This window comes from Rhinatrema bivittatum, chromosome 1 (assembly GCF_901001135.1).
Source record: "Rhinatrema bivittatum chromosome 1, aRhiBiv1.1, whole genome shotgun sequence".
Lineage (NCBI taxonomy): Eukaryota > Metazoa > Chordata > Amphibia > Gymnophiona > Rhinatrematidae > Rhinatrema > Rhinatrema bivittatum.
In genome coordinates this window covers 488,567,188-488,580,159 of record NC_042615.1, presented here as the reverse complement: position 1 = coordinate 488,580,159, position 12,972 = coordinate 488,567,188, and positions in this window count along the sequence as shown.

Below are 12,972 nucleotides of genomic sequence, written 5' to 3'. Positions count from 1 at the left end.
CCTCATAACTAGGCAATTTCATATAAATACAATAATGTGGCTTGCCTGAAAAAATCACAAATCATGTTATTTTATTGAAAGTTAGCTACAACCCAAGAGTTACAGCTTACGTTCCCCTGGCAACATCAGGGCACTAACACAGTACCAAAGCTCCTGGGGCTGCCATTTAAAACGCCATAGCAGCCCAAAACCAATCCCTCCTCAGCATGTGAAAACCCTCCTGGGGGTATCCCCAATCCATCCCCCCCCCCCCCCCCCGCTGCCTCTAGGGGTGACCCCTACACTGTAAAAGTAATTCTTAAAAGATTTAAAGTCCTCCCCCTTCCCAACCACTTTGATAATTGATCCCCCCTCTCAGGCACCTGGACTCTCCTTAGTCAAACTCAGAAACTCTTCCCCCAAAGCCCAACCCCTAGCGGAGGCCGGAGCACCCCCCTCCCCCGCGTGGTCTGAGGAAAAATGGCCGTCAGCCGCCATGTGACACGCACTCCAGCATCGTCTGTCAGGTGTCACAATGGAAACAAAAAGGGGTGAGCAGCACTGATCTGAGGGATAACATATTTGCTTCCAAGAACATGAACTGTGAATATACGTCAGTTAGATACTTCCTGTTCTTCTGAGCCTTATCAGTTAGTTGATCTAAGGCAGAGTAAGAAAGCATCAGCAAACTTCTATGAACATGCTGAGAGCATGCAGCATCCCATGGGCAAAAAAAAAAACCAAAACAAACAAAAAGGGGAAGTTGGATGGGGCCGAGCTGAAGGTTATTCTTTACTTTTTCATTTGTGTTCTTTTTGAACTAAGGTATGAAAGTTTTTGGGGTTTTTTTTTTTTTGGGGGGGGGGGGGAGGGGTTTTAATGGACAATCCTAGTCTTGCTTCTTCTAAAACAGTAAGCGGTCCAAGACATTCTGGTCTGAGGGGTATTTTCTAATTTCACAATTTTGGTCAACGTTTTACCCTCCCACCCCCTATCGCCTAGGCAGGCGCATAAAATGACTTTACTCCAATGGGTTGTGAACATTCCTTAAATACGCAATCTTCTTGCAAAGAGGCATTATTTATTTCTTCTATCTGCGCCGAGTGCACTTTATGTGCTGAGAATTTGTTTGCTTTTCATTCTCACTCGCACTGGGAAATGCCCTTAAGTCACTTTAAATGTGCTCTGAAGATGACTGAAGGGAAGTCGGTATTTTTTTTTATTTTTATGCTGCTTGTTTTCACTTCAAAGCAGATTACATTCAGGTACTGCAGGTATTGGTTTTTGGAGAACAGCAAAGTCCCTTAAAAAACGTAGAGCGGGCGGCAGCCTTTGCTTCTGAAAAGACAAGGTACCCGCGGACCTGCAAACGAATTTCCCAGATTTCAGATAATCCTGGACCAGTGGATTTTGCACGGGTTTTACAGCCGGCGCCAGAAAGCGGGGGTGGGGATTGAACAAGGAGCTTCCGGCACTTTGCTGGCGGGGCCCAGCCCTTCCCCCACCCCCGGCCCCTGGGCGGCACGGCTTGGAGCATGCGCCCAGCCTCGCACCCGGAGAGGGGGAGGGTAATTTTCCCCGCGTAAAGGCATCAGAAACGTATCCTGCAAGAAACCACTGAAAGGCCTGTAGGCGGCTATTGAAGAAAACATGTGCATGACTCGACTGAAGATTGTACCGCATACTTGGTTCATAATCCTCAGGGCGGCGGGGTCGGAGAATATGAGGATTTTGACAGGTCTTTTTTTTTTTTTATCCACACATTCCACGAATACACATGCGCACTCGTCCCCCCCGAATTGGGGATCTATGCGGATCCGCAGATTTGATGTGATGGATGCGTGTATTTCAGTAATGCACGTGCAGTTAGCCCACCCGACGACCTTTTGGTTTCACATCCGATCCATACCGCATTTTTGGGAGCGGGGGGGGGGGGGGGGGGATAGGGTGATAACGAGAGGGGAAGTTTTGGGGTGAATTCCCTGAGGACGCACATGCAGATATCCCACTTAGTTACTGTTGGGTTTTGCATCTGATTCACACCAAATTAAATTACCAGGAGATGTTGTTGGGCGGCAGAGGGACAATAGGAATCAGACGCTAGGTATTTTTCCCCGAATCCATGTGGGCAGGCTCATGCCAGTGTATATACACGTTCGGGAAAGTGGGCTTAAATAGTTCTGTATGGAATTTCTAGTTATTGCTTTTTTTTTTTTTTGTAATAAAAGTCTTAATTCCTTTTTCTTTATTGAAGCTGAATTTACACTATAAACTTACAGTCAAGCAGTGGGTGTTCCTTTTGTAGTTTTTTTTTCTTGGTGGTTATATATGCTACTTAGTGCCAAGAAAATAAAGCAGCGGAATTAAACAGATCATAGGGTGAGCGATTTCTAAAACCCATTTCTGAGGGTAAATGGCTGCTTACTCATAGAAATGGGGTGATAGCCCCCCCCCCCCCCCCCCCCCACACACACACACGTCTCCAGGAAAATCACTGAGGCAGAAATGACTCAGAACTTCCCTGTGGCAGCATGCAAGGATTCTTTACTTGGTAAACTGAGATAGAAAAACCAATAAAAAAAATTACAAGGCTCTGCACATAAGGATTGTGCTGGTATAACCACAGAACCAAGTACGCAGGTTAGTGATACTCTGCGGCAGAATACTGCAGCTTGGTTGACCCCCAGAAACAACATGTGATGGTGGCCATGTACCCCAGGGCCACCATATTTTAAAGGGCCCGAGCAGCCTGCATAATAGACCTCCCCCAGACTGAAATAAAACCCTTGGTAGTCTAGTGAGACATGCTCTCCTGCCTCCCCCCCCCCCAACCTCTTAGGACATCCAAAGTTGTAAAAATGTAAACAAAAAGAATTCCATGCCTGGCCTCACCCCCAATCCAAGTCCAAACCCTAACTTTTCTTAGCGTCCAGTCAGATGAATCCAGAACCAGTGGGCTATGCACTTCTACCAGCAGATGGAGACAGAAATACTGACATCACAGTATAAATACCCCTGCAGTGACATCAGCCTGCCAGTATTCTCGGTCTCCGTCTTCAGCAGATGGTGGGGTGCAACACCCTTCTGGGGATTGCTTAATTTTGAAAAAGTAAAATTAAGGATATTACAATTGCCTTGCTTTCCTGTGGTGATACCAAAATGTTCCTCCCCTAGTTGAGAATTCCTGAGGTGATTTCTGTGGCCCCTCAGATGAGTGCCTTGGTCCAGTAACTGGTTTTTCAGCCATCATGGACTTAGCTGCTTAGGCAGCTGAAAGGCAGCGGGTACAGGAAGCTGTGGTGGTGACGGCATATGCCCTCTCCCCCCCGCAGCCGGAGACCGTCCCTGTGTTCAGCCAGGTAAGGCTGAGCTCAGGTAAGGGTTTAAAAATTATTTTTTAAAGAAGTTTAGATATATATTTAGGTATAACCATTAATTCAGATCTTTCATTAAAACAACACATATCCATAATTACCAGAAATTCATTTTATAAGCTTCAACTCTTGAAACGGCTTCGTCCTCTACTTTTCTTTCACGATTTTCGGACTATACTTCAATCACTCATCTTTTCTGGGCTTGACTACTGTAATTCTCTTTATATAGGTCTCCCAGATAACACACTTCACTCACTTCAACTGATCCAAAACGCAGCAGCACGTATCTTAACAAACTCTTCCATAAAAAAATCACATCACTCCGATACTTCAATCATTACATTGGTTACCAATTAAATACAGAATACAATTCAAGATCCTGTCCATTATACACTCTCTCATCTACACTCCTAATTCAATTACCTTATCTTCCATTCTCCGGATTTACAAACCCACCAGACATCTAAGATCACTGGACAAAAACCTCTTAGACATCCCATCACCACGACAGGCCCGTCTTGACATTACCAGAAAAAGATCATTCTCTGTCATTGGACCAATCTTATGGAACGCATTACCAGACTCTTTAAGATCCATATCCAACTCCAAACACTTCAAAAAATCCCTAAAAACACATTTATTTCAATCTGCTTTCCATATATCACACACTAAATAACATAACTACTTCTCCATCACACAGGGTACAACATTATTATATATTGATTTATTTTTTATGTAAACTATTCATTGTTTTAGATTTTTATTTTTATTATATATTTTTGTAATTTTGAGCTTTTATAATTTGATAATCTTTATGTTCTTTTACATTTAAATCTTTATTTACATTTGTTTTTTATTTAGTTATGTAAACCGTTTTGATTAAACACTGTTTGTAAAGACGGTATACAAACACTTAAATAAATAAAAATAAATAAATATATATTACAGAGATGTAAAAGGAGTCTTTGCAGCATAGGACCTCCCCCTTCTGATCTCCCTGCTTGGCTCGCCATTCCGAAGTTCGTCCTGCTCCCTGTGAGGTCGAGGGACGTGGGCAGCCTGATGAGTTGAGCAGCCTCTGTAGGCTAGGCCCCGCTCTGAGGCTTTTCCACTGCATGCTGCGTGGTAGGCCACAACGGTGTTTCGCACACTTTCTAAGGCGGTCCTCTACAGGCTTGTTGGTTCGGTGTGTGAATCCAGTTTTTGGACGCTTAGTTGGGCCTTGTATTCGGTGTGTTTAAGTAGCACCTTAAGTGGCCGCACGCTTACCTGTGCACACAAGTTTTATTGTGCGTTTGTTATAGTGCTTATTTTTGGGACGCCTAAGTTTTAGACACCTAGGTGTCAGATGCCTTGATGCTGGACTCCTAATTTTTTGGACGCTTAGGTTGGATGCTGTCGGTAAAGTAGCATAAAACAAATGCAAGAACACTGGGATGTTAGGCTGTACATCAGCATCCTGTCCAGTTTGTGCCTTATATGTGTCCATACACTTCGTCAAATGTGCTGAAAAATCACCACTACCATCCCATTTCCCTGCCGTTATGGCTGTAAAATCAATTGTAGTCGGATATAATATATCCAAACCCTTTGCTAGATTTATTCTATCTCGTCCCTGAAACGGGCTTCCATCTACGGCAGGAGTAACTAAACCGGGACACACACTAACTACAGACAGCTGTGCAAGATTTATACCACATGCTGCACATAGTGCTTTGAAATCACCTATGGCTAACTGTGTTCCTGCTGTGTTGGCATCGACAGCTTCTAACCACATTCTAGCTCCTTTATGAATACTCGGTAATTTTTGAACAATTGTACTAATATCGGTAGGGCTATATGGTTTGTAGGTTGTCATTGGTTGGTTATGGACGTCTGAGCGCACAAATACAGGAAACGCTTCTTTGGGTTTTTGTGATCGAGTATTAACGTTCACATCAGAATAAAAATCTTGTAAGAATAGACGCCATACCTCACATCCCTCTAGCAGAAATTTAAAGTCTATACTTTTTCCAAGGTTTTCAGTAATGAGTGATTGCAGCGTCTCTATATTGGCCTCGGTGATTGGTCCCAGCTCAATAACTGAGAGCTGCAAGTCCTCATTGGTAAATTCCCTCTCTATTATTTCCCACCACCGGGCCCCATACTGTTCCTTATTTAACGCCTTCAATCTGTCATATACCCATTTCATTATTGTATTTGGTTTCAGGGCCTTATAGGGGATTGCTTTTTCCTTTGCAATGGTCCCTTCTACCTTTTGAATATTTTCTTCTAATTTTTGAAGTTCCCCTTCCAATCCTTGAGTGATCACAGGAGACTCACTACCCAAGTGTATCTCATTCAATTGTACAATCCCTTTGATCTCGTAACTTGGTTCTTCATGGAAGGCCGCTACCCCTTGTTCAGGTTGTGTTGCCCCTTGTTCAGGTTTCTCTGCTTTATTTAATAGTGCGTCTAAAGGAGGGTATAAAGGCTTATATCCAGCAGGAATTGGCATTTTCCAATCATCAACTTCTCCTGGTTTTACTACCGGGCAAGTCATTACATACGGTGGCGGGTGGGGCGGAGGATCAGCAACTTGGTCCCGAGGACCATCCTTTTGTAACCCTTGGTTTTTCTGTGCTATTTCATGTTTTGTCTTGACTCCCTTTTTTATTTCTGTATCAGCATAATATAAATCTGCTGTTACTGAAAAGAGTTTCCAAACATGTAAATGTTTCTCCAAGCTAGCCTTATTCTTTTTCTTATCTTGCAGAAAATATTTGAGTGGACACAATCGACTAGGTTGTAAAGAGCCCTCTAAAGGCCATGATAGAAAAGAATCCTTTGTTGCGTATTTAACCCATTTATTATTTAATTTTTTTATGATTTCTTTTTCATATGGGAATAATGCCATAACATATTGGAGTGCCGTACGGTTTTGGTCACTATCAATATATAAGGTAGTATGGGGAATCTGCTTGAGGGTTATGGCAATAGGCTCACTATTCTCCATATCTGTCATTTTAAAGCTGATTGCTTTCCTCGAACTCCCTTTCCTCTTGATTACCCGACGTACGCCCCGTTGTACAAAATATCCAACAAATAAGCAGAAAGCAAAATAAGCAATCGCAAGTAATAGCGACCCAAAGAGATATATAGCATAAATCATCCATTCAAACAAAAATAATAATCCTGAGTACTCGTTAGCCCTTTATTCACACAGGACCTGATTTCCGTCTCCCTTCCAACACGGTTGATCACTCCGGTTGTAGAGGAGATATCAGGAACGTGAATATATCCCTTCAAAAAGTGTTAAAGTCAGTGTCACCCTCTATCAGAGAGAGATAAGGGGAACAGAAACTAGGCCGTGATGACGGTTGCAAAGATATGGAAAATGTGACTTGGACTGTAGGTATGGAGCAATATCAGGTTGATTAAGAGCAATAAAGTTTATAGCTTGCAATGCATATTTGGAAACCTATAAAAACAGGAGAAAAAGGAGAAGTAGCTAAGCAAACCTGTACTTTGACTGAGGCGTGCGTATGCTTAATGTGAGTATAGCAATAGGAAATATAACCTTTTATTATTTAGTTAAGTTTTGCTTCCTGTATATGCCCCTTACAGCATATACAGTATAGGACAAGAAGAAAGATATTCTTATGGCTTAATACCATTTATAAATAAATAAAAAAATTTTACTTTGCATTAAGGAAACCTTGCAATTGATTGTTTGTTTCAGTGTCATTTTCTCTCATAACCTAATTTTAAAAGACTTAAAAAAGTCAATGCCTAGTTATTTTTTATGTTAAAAAAAAAAGCTAGTTGCACGCCTCCGGCCACTGATCAAGTGCTCTCTTGGCTATAAAGGCATCTATGCTTAAAAAAAAACACAAAAAAACCCCTTCTGTTTCCACTGCCTGTCATATTCGGGCATCTCAGCCGGGTGTGCCCACTAACTTGTGTCAGCGCTGTTTGGAGGTTCAGGGAGAATTATCCTCCTCTGATTTCACTAAGCTTGTTTCTTCCCAGCTGGATATGAGCCTGGGTCAAGATGGCTAAGGTGGGCTGCCTGTATTTGAACTCCCCTAACTGGTTCCTCAGCAGGGGATGGTTGTTCAGTGTGTACACCTCACCTGCCTCCAGGATGGATGCTCCTACTTTCTCATGGGTAGAGCTTTTCCTGGGACTGCGATCCGTTATCCAGGTGCAATCTTCAGCCCTCTCTAACACACCCAGAGCAGTTCGCAGGTAGGATCCTGGCCGGGACCTACTGTTAACGCTGGAGTACTCCTAAAGCGGCAGCAGTACTTCCTAATGGAGGCCCAGATGGCATGGACGTTTACGCCGATCCTGACTCTTGTGGATGGTGAAATTCCTTCAGCATTAGCACCATAAAGAATTATGCTACAGTTCTTCTGATTTCTCAGACCTTGCAAATGCTCGGAGTCCCTGCAGCGGGAATTGATTGATCTTGAGTTGGGCACCCCAGAGGCTAATTTCAAAGGGGGTTGGGTTTTGGAAGGCCTGTACCCTCTGGATCCAGTGGCAAGAGAGTGTTTACGTTTTCCGAAGGTAGCTGCACTTGTGGGTGCAGTCTCCTAGCAGACCACTATTCCTGTGGAAGGAGGAGCGGCCTTGAAGGGTACACATGATAGAAGGATTGAGATTATCCTTAAGCAAACATTTGATGCAGTGGCAGTGACCTTGCAGATAGCTTCTTGTTGTTCCCTGGTGGCTTGCTCTTGTTTGCTTCTCACCCAGAAGGTCGATTACTCTGGGGTGATCTCCAGGGCAGTTGTGGAGCCAGCTGCTGCTTTTTTTGGCAGATGCAAGCTGTGATTTGGTCTGCTCTTCAGCCAAAGGAGTGGCTTCCATAGTAGCGGCCGGGTGTCAGTTATGGCTGAGAACTTGGTCGGCCAATGCGACCTCCAAGGCAAATCTCACCAAATTGCCCTTTAAAGGCTCGCTCTTGTTTGGAAGCGAGTTAAAGAAACTGGCCAGTAAGTGGGGCAAATATACGGTTCCTCAATTGCCAGAGGATAAGAAATGGAAGCCAGGCTCTTTTAACATGAGAGGTTGTACTAGATGATCCAGGCATTTTCGTCCCTATGGAAGAACGACTGACCCTTTAGAGGACTTGATCTTTTGATAGGTTTCAGTCCCTTCATCCCCAACAGCCAAGAAGGATCGTGGGTTTGGGTAGTGGAACCTCCCAACCCTCCCAATGAAGGTTTGCCAACCCACCCCCGAGAACAGAAGTTAGGGGGACGCCTCTCTCTCTTCTATCAGAGGTGGATCAAGATCACATTGGATCAAAGGATCCTGGAGGTGATACGAGAAGGATATGCGCTGGAGTTTCACAGTGTTCCTCGGGATGTGTTCATGGTATCTCTCTGCCACTCACCACAGAAGAAGCAGGCAGTGGAAACTACATTAGCAAGGCTCCTCAGTCTAAGGGCTGTGGTTCTAGTGCCCCTATCTCAAGCAAATACAGGCGATATTCCATTTATTTCATTATGCCCAAGAAGGAGGACTCCTTTCATCCCATCCTGGATCTCAAAAGTATCAACCATCATCTGCGGGTGACGCATTTTCGCATAGGAACATTGCGCTCAGTAATAATGGCCGTACAGTTGGGGGAATTTCTGACCTTTTGAATCTGTCTGAGGAGCATCTTTATATTCCCATCCGACTAGAGTATCAACGCTTTCTGTGGTTTGCAGTTCTGGGATGCCATTATCAGTTTGGGCCCTGCCCTTTGGGCTGGCCACCACCCCAAGAACCTTTTACAGAGTAATGGTGGTAGTGGCGACGGAATTGAGAAAGGATGGGATCCTTGTACACCAGTATTTGGACGACTGGTTCATTCGAGCAAAGTCTTTGGAAGAGAGCTGCAGAGTGACTCGCAAGGTGATCTCCCAGTGGCAGGAGCTTGGCTGGGTGGTGACCCTGGCCAAGAGCAGTCTTCAGCCTGCTTAGTCTTTGGAATACCTCAGAGTTCAGTTCGACACAAAGCAGGGTGTGGTTTCCTTCCGGAAGCTCGAATTTAGAAGTTGTTGACACAGCTACCTACATCTGTGTTGAACACTCTGTGCCTGACTATATGGTTTTACCTGCAAATACCTGGCTTAATGACAGCGACCCTGGAAGTGGTCCTGTGGGCGAGGGAGCGTATGCGTCCTCTTCAGCACTTCCTACTGTCTCGGTGGCACCCACAGTCTCAGGACTATTCGATTTCGCTCCTCCTGCGGATGGAAGTCTCCCAACTGCAGTGGTGAGTTGCAGGCAGATCATCTAAGGAAGGGAGTTTCTCTAGCACCACTGGACTGTCTACTGCTGACCACAGACACAAACCTCCTTGGTTGGGGAGCTCACTCTCAGGAACTGACAGTGCAAAGGTGCTGGAATGCAGAGGAGTTTCTCTGGAATATCAATCGGCTGGAAGCCAGGGCAGTCTGATTGGCATACTTGCAGTTCAGCGACAGGCTGCTGGATCAGTCGGTCCGGATAATGTCGGACAATGCAACCACTGTGGCTTACATCATTCGGCAGGGAGGAACCAAGAGCCAGCAAGTATCGCTGGAAATATATCATCTTCTGGAATGGGCAGAAGTGCATCTCCAGATAATCTCAGCCTCACATAAAGCAGGAAAAGATAATGTAAGAGCAGGCTTCTCAACAGGGAGAGTCTGGACCCAGGAGAATGGGCATGGTCAGACAAGGCATTTCAGCTGATTCTGGATTGCTGGGAGTCTGCCATTTCTTGACCTGCTGTCGACTTCTTGCAATGCAAAAGTTCAGCGATTCTTCAGTTGCAGGAGAGATTCAAAGTCTTTGAGGATCGATGCCTTGGTGCAGGAGTGGCCGGAAGACAAGTTGCTGTATGCCTTTCCTCCATGGCCCATGTTGGGCAGATTGATTCAAAGGATTGAGCGCCACCAAGGGATGGTGATTTTGGATGCTCCAGATTGACCCAGGAGGCCATGGTATGCGGATTTGTGGTGGCTCCTGGGGGACTCACCCCTTTGATTTCCAGCGCACAGGAAGCGGTTAAGGTAGGGTCTGGTTCTTCACGAAGATCCAACTCGGTTTTGCTTATGGTATGGCCCTTGAGAGGGCTTGCTTGCTGAAACATGGATTCTTGGTGGCAGTGATTTCCACTTTGCTTAGAGCTAGAAAGTTCTTCACTCTCTTGGTCTTTGTGTGGGTTTGGCGAGTGTTTGAGGCCTAGTGTGAGGATTGAGGTACTCTCCCTCATTCGGCCAAGATTCCACTCATTATGTAATTTTTGCAGTGTGGCTTGGCTAAAGGGTTTGGCCCTTAATTCCTTAAAGGTACAAGTAGCAGCTCCCGCCTGTTTCAGGGGCCAGGTTCCATGTCAGCTCATCCTGATGTGGCCTATTTCCTGAAAGAAGTGAAACATCTTCATCCTCCCTTGCGGTTCCAGTACCCTTATGAGTCTTATCTTGGTCTTGGATTTCGTAGCGGGTCCTACGTTTAGACCGATGCGTAACCTGTCCTTGCGGTCACTCACCTTGAAAACCAGTGTTCTTGTGGCAATTTGTTCTGCGTGGAAAGTTTCCGAGCTGCAGGCCTTGTCTTGCTGGAAGCCATTCCTCTGGGTGACTCCAGGGATGATACGGCTGCGTGCTGTTCCTTCCTTTTTTACCAAGGGTTAGTCTTTGAATTTCACTTGAATCAGTTCATCTCCCTGCCGTTTTTGGACAGAGAGAGAGATGTAGAGGAGTATTGTCTGTTGCAACCCTTGGTTGTCAAGAGACATGTCATCCAGTATCTGGAGGTTACTGAGCCTTTATGGAAAACGGATCATCTGTTTGTCCTTCACGGCGGAACTAAACAAGGAGCACTGGCCTTGCAGGCTACAATAGCCTGCTGGATTAAGGAGGTAGTAACGGCAGCATACGTTGATGCTGGCAAGCCGTTACCTAGTCAAGTTAGGGTTCATCCCACTAAGGCCCAGGCAGTGTCATGGGTGGAAGTTAGATTGCTATTTACCATTGACATTTGCTGAGCTGCAACGTGATCCTCCTTACACACCAGGTATTATTGTCTGGATATGTAGGCCCGGGAGGATGCAGCCTTTGCATGTGCGGTTTTGACAGGACCGTGGGCAGCCTCCCACCCTATTTGGGAGTAGCTTGGGTACATCCCACTTGTCTTGGATTCATCTGACTAGACACTAAGAAATGAGAAATTACTACTTACCTGATAATTTCCTTTTCTTTAGGACATTCAGAGGAATCCAGCTTCCCTCCCTTGGCTGCCAAATGCTTGTACTATGGTCCTTTGTGTGACTATGTGTTACAGGAATTACTGGTAAGTGATAGTCCAGTCCCTAGATAGTGTTAATACTTTTCTTGTATGAGCTTAATGTTTTCTGTTGGCTGAATATTGACATGGTTATCTGTTTTTAATCAAGTTTTTTGCTAGTCTGTCCACAGTTGGCTTTTGAAGAGAATACTGGCAGGCTGATGTCACTGCAGCGGTAAATGTACTATGACGTCAGTTTGCTCCGTCTCCATCTGCTGGTAGAGGTGCATAACCCACTTGTTCTGGATTCATCTGACTGTCCTAAAGAAAAGGAAATTATCAGGTAAGCAGTAATTTCTCTTTTTTTTTTTTTAAGTTATGCCTTACCAGTTGCGTACCTAAAGTATTTGACACCTGGGGTGGATACTTCTTTTGGCACCCCTCCCCCTCTGAAGGTTCACTCCATCCCCCACAAGTGATCCCCAGTTTCCCTCTCACACATAGGTGCTCTCTCTCGCACACACCCACACACCCCTGCACACAGGCTCCCTCCATTTCTCTCTTTTACACATACACACCCATTCACATAGGCTTCCTCTTAACACACAAGCACGCACCCTCACTCCCCTGCACACACACTCCTAATCTCTTACATACCAATCACCTGCAGTCCCATGCACACATGCAGGCTCCCAATCTCTTACTCGTATACATACACACAAAATCTCTCTTACACATACACACATCTCCCTTCCTCTCTCAATCACATAGGCTCAATGTGGTCATTTTGGGCCTGTACCTCTTCAGTTGTTATCCAGATTCTCTTTTCCTGTCTTTGCTGCAAGCAGGATGGGCTCCGCTCATGACCACGGGATATCGTCACTATCAGTGGCCTCGGGTTGAAGTCTCTGGATGTCACCTCCCTCCTGGCTGTCATCCAGGGCAGACCGCCTCCTCCACCCCCCCTTAGTATGCCTTACTCCCCCAGATCTCCAACAGCCCCTGGGCCCACTGACCGCTCTAGTAGACTATTTTGAAGTCCCTGATGGTCCAGCGGGTCTGCAAGCACCCTCTCAGTTTTCTGGTCCAGCAGTACTATTTTTGAAATGGCACAGCTGTCCAAAGGCATACTTTTGTCCTGGGGAAGTTAGCAACACCTCGTGAGGTGCAGCTACCTTTCCATCAACTATCACAGCTTGCGGACTTCATTGCAAGCCCCAAGATTTGATTACTGTATGCATGATCTGATTTGCATGTATTTCTATGTATTTGCATGCAAATCAGATCATTTCAATACCCCTGCTGCACTAGGTTTTGCAGAGGAAAGATAATGTGCAGTATTTCAAATATCACACATTATGTCTAC